This window comes from Scardinius erythrophthalmus (genome assembly GCF_964197995.2).
Source record: "Scardinius erythrophthalmus genome assembly, chromosome: 13".
NCBI classification, from domain to species: domain Eukaryota; kingdom Metazoa; phylum Chordata; class Actinopteri; order Cypriniformes; family Leuciscidae; genus Scardinius; species Scardinius erythrophthalmus.
The window spans coordinates 6,830,860-6,840,811 of NC_138233.1; positions in this window are offsets into that span (position 1 = coordinate 6,830,860).

The window sequence follows — 9,952 nt, forward strand, 5'->3', positions numbered from 1 at the left end:
CAGTGTCAAGTCAGTGATCATACAATGGCTGGATGTGTTTTGATATTCCATCTTTCACTTCCTTCGTTTAGCACTCGCTCTTTCTCGTGCAGTTCGGGAACTCTAATGAGTATGTCAGGCTGCTTGTGAGTGTGTGTGAAGCGTTTTGTCATCACCGTGTGTGTATGAAATGTGTCTGAGCTGATCTTCCTGTCCGTTTGCAGTCTCTACATCACCAGAAGAAAGGCAGGAGTTGCTACCAGATGGTTAAACAAACACATCACCCAACTGCACATAACTCAGACCCAGTTAGTGCGCGCTGTCAAGGGTTCGAGGGGAAGCAGAGGGACGTCCTCCTCCTTTCCTCTCTCCTCGCTCTGCGCTCCTTCCTTCCCATTACACACTTCAGGGGAATGAAAACAGGATGGGAAAGATGGAGTGGAATCCATCGCTGTGTGTATTTAATTGTAATCAGCGAGCACATTTGTCCATGTTAGCGGCTTTCTGTCCCAGGTGTGTCGAATAAGGAGTACATCTGGGAACGCATCGCTGCGAGTGTGTGGGTGCGTGTGGAGATAAAGGGCTTGGTGGGGAAAGTCCTGTGTGTTGAGAGATGGAGGACTGGTCTCTTAGTAAGCGTGTGTAGGGGAATCATTGAAGACCCGGGGGGCAGAGGTTAAGAGTTTGCAGGTCATAAGATCACTGCGTTTTACTCTCCCTTTGCCTCATCTCTCTCTAAAAGCTCTCAGCGGCTCCCTTATGAGAGTCATTTGTTACTGCAGGCCTCCCGGTTTATCTCTGCTCTCCCTGTTTTTAAATGAATACACACACACACACATGCACACCAGCGTTGGGGAAGCTGCTTATTAAGTTACAAGCTACTCATGATTTAACTATAAGCTGCCATTTTAGTTTTTAACTACAATACATGTTACAAACAAAACCGGTTTTTCACAGAAATTGTTCACGAAAAAAAAAAAAAAATCTGTTAACCTGTATGACTTTATTTTTAATCTTTGATCTCTTTTCTACAGCAATAGCCGTGGCCGTCAAGCTCCAGAAAGGATCGAACAGCATCTTGAAGTTGTTCATATGGCTTGTTTTCCAAGGCTTCTGAATTCATGCAATAGCTTTGCTTGCAGATCTCAAATTTCATTCATATTTCTGTATGGTATGGCACATCACATTTGCCAAAATGAAGGTGAGTAATACTGTAATCACACAATTCTCATTTTTTTAATTGAACTATTCCTTTAGGGGAACTTTTTTTTTTTATGTATAAGAGTCAGTGGTTTGCATATATTTATTCAAGAATACAGTAAAAACAGTAATATTAAATAACTGTTCTATTTGAATATATTTTAAAATGTAATTTATTCCTGTGATTTCAGTGTCACATGAAATCATTCTAATATGATGATTTGCCGCTCTTCCTTATTATTAAAAAACTTTCTAATTATTAGCAATGTTGAAAACATTTGTGCTGCTTAATATTTTGGTAGAAAACGTGATCGTTTTTTCAGGATTCTCTGATGGATATAAAGTATTTATTTGAAATAGAAATATTTTGTAGCATTATAAATGTCTTTACTGTCACCCTTGAGTATTTATCAGTATTATCTGGCACATAAACAGATTTGGATCTTAGGTTTACAAATAAATGTACTCCAAATACAACAATAAAAACAGAAACATGCATTACATAATACATTATGAAAAATTGTTCCTCATTGGACAAAGAGATTGCTCAAGAAATGCTGAAGAGGACAACCGTTCTTTCCTGAGCGTGAAAGTTGATTCTCACAGTAATGTTGAAGAATGTCAGATATGCATTGCGTTACCTCGTGCGTTTTCTCTTTTAACAGAAGTTCACGCTGGGTGAAGAGGAGGAGCGATCATTATTATCACACGTCTCAGTCCACACCTCAACACAGCCTCTGGGCGGAGAGATGCTCTAATGTGAATTACACTGGACTCTTGGTATGTGTAAAAGACATCTGAAGTTCAAACGCAGACCAGGCTGTCACTCCTACGGCTGCTGAAATGCGATTGGCAGAGGAGGATCCGGGGGGAGGGAGCAGAGGTAAACCAGATGTGTCTCCCTTAGAGAGAGAAATAAAAGTAGCTCCTCAGTTGTAAGATATTTCCCTCGTTTCACAGATGGGTGACGTGCTTCTCATTTTTTGAGAGTGCTGCAATGAGATAAGAGCAGTGCATGATGGACAGAATGCAGGCTGCATTTAGTCAAATTAAAATGCACGTGTCTGTGTTTGCATGCTCTACCTAGATTGTTTATGAACTTTATGCATTCAAAATGGCGCAACTATTGCTTGTTATCTGTCAGTCCCCGTGACTGAACTTCACTACAGACATCATAGAGCAATAATGGCCAAACACTGCTAAATAAAGCAATGGCTTGCGTGTTTTTTATTTATTCATTTATTTAGATTTGCTACTGTTTGGCCGTGCATGAATATATTTTATTTTATTTATTATTTTATATTGTATTTGATCATTTTTATTTTTTTTTATACTATTTTAAATCTTAAATTCATGAAATTAGTCTTTGATGTCTCAGCTCAGTATGAAGGGTTTGGGTCTGTGAGCCTTCTTATGGTGCCATCAACCAAACATCGTCATGATGTCATTTTTCTGCATGCTCAGGAATAAATTGAATTTATTGCTCAGATAATTGGTTCAAAAAGTTCTGTGATCCCTTGAGCAAAGATAGCAGCTATCTGGAATGCTAACGGATAGCCTTCTTTAGATATAATATCTTTGGGGGCTATATTGAGAAGAAGCATAAACTTATTCTATTTTCAGTTTTCTCTCTCAGGTCAACTATTGACAAAAACTTTGCTGAGCAAGAAAGTTAAACTAACATTTATAGCTAGCTACCTGTTAATCTGTCAACGTCTGTACCTGAATAATAGCATAACTGACTTTTGAAGGAAACTCTATCACCCCCTCGAGTACTGAGGTTTGTTACCGTCACAGTAATGCAATGATGCATGTTAATACAAAAGGGCTCTGTGCTGGCAGTGAATTGGAAAAGCATTGATTTCTGTGTTTGTGTACTTTGTAAGAACCCATTCGCTCTTTTTATCAAACGCATAAAAACTTTCCAAATTTTACCAAAGAGCATTTCATACATGCACACACTGTCATTGGAATTGGTCTCCTGTTTGGTCAAGTTGGAAGTATGTCATTTATCTCTTGCTAAAAAGCTTATTTTTGTTGTCAGTGAATGACAAATGATCTGACGGTGATTTTATCTCTAGCTGTCATGAAGTTAAAAGCTTATTTTTGTTGGACTTTATTTTTGTTGGATTTTGTGTTCAGTTTGCCTCCAGGGTGTTTAGCTCATTCATTTGCGCTTTTACCTTTAGCTGTACGTGTGAACAAGACTCTGCTTCAGATGTCTTTAACACTGGAGGTACAAGATGTGTGAAGATATCAATGAAACATCTGGGACTTAATCAGTATACAAATGAGCAAAAAAAAAAAAAGTTTTAAAATAGCCAAAACGAGTTGCCAAATTCAAGGGCGAAAACTGTTACACTCTAAGAAAAGTCATTAAAGTGCCCTATTTTGCTATTTTAAAGGTTCTTAATTTTGTTCCAGAGGTCTCATATAGTTTTGCATTGATGCAAAGTCAAAAAAAAAAAAAAAAAAAAAAAAAAAAAATTTATTTTAATATATATTGCAGCTCTTTTCTCAAAGTGTCTGAAACAGTTCAATAAAGCATTCGGTCTCTCTAAACCCCTCCTTTCCGAGAGCTTCCTCTACTCTGATTGGTCAGATGGTCCAGTTTGTTGTGATTGGTCGACCACTTACAGTGTGTGTCAGAAACCTAATTTCCATTATCTGAAATTCAGCTCCGGTGGCTTCATCGGCGCTTGATACACAGAGATATGAACAGTGACGATGGCATCAGTTTTTTCCATATCAATTCCAGCGTGAGTCCTCATCCTTTTGAAGTGAAGCAAAGTGGATTCGCTGCACTGAAAACAGCGTCTTCTCGACATGTTGAAAACATAAACCAAACTCTTCCAGTCTCAGCTACAACTACAGTGTTTGAGGGTCAAAGTAGACGTTGTTCACAGGCAGCCAATCAAGACCATAGACTGGCATTATGCAAATGTGGTACATTGTTATGCAGGAATGTAACAGGAAGTGAAACTGGAATTACTGACGACAGTTCAGCATCGATATTTTCTTTTAAGAGTCAATAATTTTATTTGTCAATAATTTTATTTAATTTTATTTAAAACTTTGCAGACCTTTTACATTCACAAACAGCTTTTACACTGATGAAAGGTATAATATCCGAAAAAGCATAATAGGAGCCCTTTAAAATATCGGCCAATGTACTAATATACACAAATACTTAAGGTAACACTTTATTTTACAGTGTCTTTGTTACATAAGTTACATGTACTTACCATAGTAATAACAGTGCATTATGCATAATTACATGCAAATAGCCCTCAACCAAATCCTAATCTGACCCTAACCCTATAGTAAGTACATGTAGTTAATTAGTTTTACTTGTGTTTTGAATTATGCATTGCATTGAGGTTTGTTTTAGGGTTGAATGAAATGTCCGTAAACATTCTCTGATTCTTTGGCCAGGACATTATCTGTATGTTTGTTTTCTTACAGTCTGTATAATGGAAATTCATATTCATTTATTAATTTAAAATGCTTCTTTTGGGGACAGACTGTACTCAAAAAACCTCCTTTACACGCTGTCTTTGAATGAAGAAGTGATTTATACAGATGCTAAATAATGTCTTTATTCACACACAATGTACTGTGTTAATATGCAGGAGTTTTGAAAAATAGATTTTTCAATGGTGTTTTATCTATTGTTTGAATTGCATTGTACTGTGTTTTTGGGATTGAAAGAAATGTCCGTAAACTCAACAGATAATGTCCTAGAAGAAATTACCAGTATCTTTTTGCGCACGTGTGTGTGTGTGTCAGGCAGAAGTCATGCTCATCCTCTCTCTCTCTCTCTCTCTCTCTCTCTCTCTCTCTCTCTCTCTCTCTCTCTCTCTCTCTCTCAGAGACTGACAGTGAGACAGTAAGCGGAGATGAGGTGGTGAGTGTGAGCCGTGTGGGGAATTGAGTCGCATTGATCTGTCCCCTCCTCTGTCCCAGACCCCATAAAAATCATTAACCTTTCTGCCACAGACACGCTAAAGCTACGGCCCAGTATCTAACGGAGGTTAATTAAAACTAAACGCTGGGAAGGGGTTTGGAGAGGTGGCCGATCTCAGGGGAGAGTCACCCAGACTTCTAAATGAGCTCACAGAAGGCTGTGTCGCTTTGACACACAATGTCGTCATTGTCCCCCAGTTATGGGACATGGACGCTAATATTCCTTGGGGTCTTTTCCCAAAGATTAATATAGTCCTTGGCTGTTGCCTGGTAAATTATGACCCCCATATCTCAGCGAAGGACTTGTTATTGAGTTATTAATAGCTTACTGGTGGGGATTAGTCGAGCACATAGATTTAGATTGTGTTGTTTCACAGTCAAGGCAAGTTTATTTAGCTAGTACATTTCATACACAATGGTAAAGTACTTTACATAAAAAGGATTTAAAAATCATTATTAAATAATCATAACAGATGCAAAAGAAGTCAAATAACAATAAAAGTAAGAAAAAATTATCAATTTAATTCTTACTTAAGAAGCAAAGAGAAGAATAAATAATATGATGCAGTAGGTTTTCAGTGTTTAGTTTTCTTTTTCAACTATAATAAAGCACATTGTGCTTAAAATTATGGAATGTACCTGACGTGTGTGGCTTTCAGTCAAAACACTTATCTTTTTTTTTTACCTTTTGCTTTTTTTTCAGTAAAATGGATTTACAATTGAATATTTTAGTCATATCAAACCAATTACTGTTGAGGAGTAAATTATTAAAAAGTTTTGGAGGAATGGCATTGTTGCAGTTCCTCTGGTAACTGATTAGAGTATCATTGTAATTCAATTGAAGAGGCACATTTATGAATCCTGTCAACACTAGAAAAGCGTTAAACAAAGACAATTCAATCTACAGCGGCCAATTCATTCCGTGCATGACTCAAATCTCTGATTATTATACATTTTTAATGAATTTCTTATTGAAAAACTAAAATTATGCCTCAAATAATGACATTTTGAAATTTCTAAGCCTTAATATAAAGCTCTGTAGAAACGCATTCGCAATGTAGCTCTGAATTTGATTACTGTAACACTCTGTAATGACGTACAATATGAGTTCCTCTACTTTTTGTGCTGGATAAACAGATAATGTTGCTGCAGCGCAGGGGAAGAGGACACACTTCAAGTTTATTGCTGTCTATTGAACATGTTATTGCTTTTCTCCTTGTAGAGTTTCTGTCCCAGGTGAGAGCGGAGACTTTGTGTATATGTGTGTGTGTGTGTGTGTGTGTGTGTGTGTGTGGTCCGTCAGTCCCACCGAGCAGATCTGTAATTAAACCACCGTCGCTGACTCAGCCACTCGGAGAGAAGCACACAAGAGGCCAGCAACTGAAGTGGAGATGAGAATTTAAGGTGGAAAGTTCACTTACAGAGCATGATGTTAAGATAGCATTAGTTAACATCTTCAGGTCATATTTCACACACACGCACATGAACACACACACATCATTATGAGGAGATTCCAGTGACATAATGGTTTTTATACTGAGGTAATGCCATTTTCTAGCCCCTAAACCTCAAAGAAAACTTTTTAATAAAATGTAATAAAAATGAAAAAAATCATTTAGTATGTATATTTAGCGTTTATTATTACAAGAACATCAGCATGTCCTCATAATGTAGGGGGCATGGCCTGAAACATGAATACACACTATAATATAAGGATACTTTGGTTCCTCACAATTTAGATCGGACCAGTACACACACACACACACACACACACACACTTGTTAGGTTCATATTTTATGGGACTTTCCATAGACATAATGATGATAACCTAACCCTACCCTAAACCTATCCATATGTAAAAAATTCAAATAAAAAAAATCATCACTTAGTTTGATTTATAAGATGTTTTCCTCGTGGGGACCAAAACAAAATATGGGGATATTTTGTGCCCACAACCTGAACCACACACACAAGTATATTTTTGAATAAAGAAATTAAGTCTATGATGTGTAAATACTTCACAAGTTTACTTAAAAAAAAAAAATTATATTTCACTATTTATATATCTTTACACTGGCAGTTGGTTACAGAACCGATGTGTACCACATTGTAATGCCATATTATTAAAAAGTGAATGTACTTCTTAACTTGAGCTATTTCTACCTAATCTAACTCTTAAAATGACTTCCATTGGTTTAAACATATTCTGTTTTTTTCTGTATAAAGAATTTCTTCAATAGACCAGTTAAAAGGATAGTTCGCCCCAAAAATGAAAATTATGTCAACATTTACTCTCCCTCCAGTTGTTCAAAACCTTTATGAGTGTCTTTCTTCTGCTGAACACAAAAGAAGTTATTTTGAAGAATGTCAGTAACCAAATGTGACCTTGGATCACAAAACCAGTCACAAGTCGCACGGGTATATTTGTGGCAATAGCCAAGGTCAAAATGATTGATTTTTCTTTTATGCCAAAAATCATTAGGATATTAAGTAAAGATCATGTTCCATGAAGATATTTTGTAAATTTCCTACCGTAAATATATAAAACATTTATTTTTATGAGTGAATGCAGCACAATCGCCAACATAAATGGACAACTTTAAAGCCGATTTTCTCAATGTTTCGATTTTTTTGCACCCTCAGATTCCAGATTTTCAAATAGTTGTATCTCAGCCAAGTATTGTCCCATCCTAACAAACCATTTTTTTTTTTTTAGCTTTCACATGATGTATAAATCACAATTTCAAAAAATTTACCCATGTGACTGTTTTGTGGTCCAGGGTCACAAACAGTTGATGGGCCCCAAAACTACTTCCAATTCTATGGAAGTCAATGGTGCACATCAACAGTTTGGTTACTGACATTCTTCAAAATATCTTCTTTTGTGTTGAATTCAATTTTTATCTTAAATCCGCTCTTATCAAACCTGATTATAACTTGCAGATGATTATTGATATTGGAGAAATTATTATAGTATGCTAGTGTGAATAATCTAGAACAAAAACCTGGATTGAATTCATATCATTGGATAAAATTTTGTAATTCTTATTCAAATTGTAAGAAAGATTTGACAAATTTTACGTAAAACTTGTACATTTACATTGATGTTTTAAATCTACATATTAAATTTTGTTATTTAAAAATGGATCTAAATAGCATCAGATTTAAGTTCTTTGGCTTTGAATCTTTTTTAGATTTTCTCAAAGAGCAGGAGTCTAGTGCATGAGTACAGAATTCAGTTCTTTAGGTAAAAGTGGTGCTAACTGTGACCCTGCACCACAAAACCAGTCACATGAGTGAGATTGAGAGATTTATACATCATCTGAAAGCTGAATAAATACACTTTCCATTAATGTATGTTTGTTAGGATAGGACAATATCTGAAATCTGAGGGTGCAAAAAAATCCAAACATTGAGAAAATTGTCTTTAAAGTTGCCCATTTATGTTCGCGATTGTGTTGCATTCAGTCACAAAAATAAATGTTTTGACCCATACAATGTATTGTTGGCTATTTCCACAAATATCCCCGTGCTACTTGTGACTGGTTTAGGGATCCAGGGTCACCTATACAACTAAACAACCCTTTTTTTAGGGATGCAGGAAGATACTTAAGGTCCTGCATGTGAGAAGAAGAAAAGAACAAGCAGATGAGAGACTGTGAGAGGCTGATGTTTCATGTTCCTCTGCTGGTGTCCTGGTTGTCAGAGAGCAGCGCTGCTGATGTATTCAGTATTGTGTTACTGACAGAACCCGCTTTGTTTGTGATGAATGACTGTGCCAGCAGTCCTGACGGCTCTGCTGTTCGATACATATAGACACAATGCCGGCTGCCTCCGGGACACGCTGATGGGCTTTTGTCCCCGTTCGTTTCCATACCGTTTAATCTCCACCACCGTATTGAGGGTGTCGCTGGAGATCAGACCTGGCTTTCTTTTCTCTGGAGATCTCGCCGGGTGAGCAAAGAGTTTATTAACACACAACCGACCTGTAGTTGAGCTTTAGGTGGAGGTAAAAGACTTTTCCCTCTTGATAGGAATGCTGTTGTTTCCAAACAGACTGTAGTTTCTGTGGGGGGGGGGGGGGGGGGGTGTTCCTGCAAAGACCATGAAGAATCATTGTTTAGAGGAGGAAAACAAAAGGGCCATCAGGCCACTTGAATTAGACGTTTTCAAAAGCTGAGCTGATGTGGTCCTTTTTATATTCATATTCTACAGGCTGTATGTGATTTAATACATAATCTTGTTACTTAAGACTTTGCTAAAACCAGATGCTATTTTTATCGAATACACCCTGATAATTTGTCCTTGTTGTAACAGCTGTTGCTAATGTTCTTCAGTATAAAGAAGAAGAAAAAAGCAGTTTTGAATAAATGTTTGAGACTACTGACAATTCTTTTTTAATTTCAATTATGGAATGCTGACCACTGTATGTATGTATGGATGTATGTATATATATATAACTTGCATTGGCTTTTTTTTTTTTTTTTTTTTTTTTGATGAATAGAAAGTTAAATGAGCAGCATTTATTTGAAATAGAACATTGTCCAGAGCATCTTCTATTGTCACTTTTGATAAATTGTATTCATTTCTATCCAAAAAAAATTACATAGGAAACATATTTTACTTCTCCAGAAACCCCAAAATATTATTAAAGTCAGCTTGAAACTGAAGTTGTGATTGTCTTTTCTTCCTGACTTATATCTGAGTGAAACAGCTTCTCAAAAAAAAAAAAAAATTAGGTTGGGACTTGATTTTCTCCATGGGGAATTGATTGGATGGTTGTGGTTCGCTATTGGTGGATCTCATG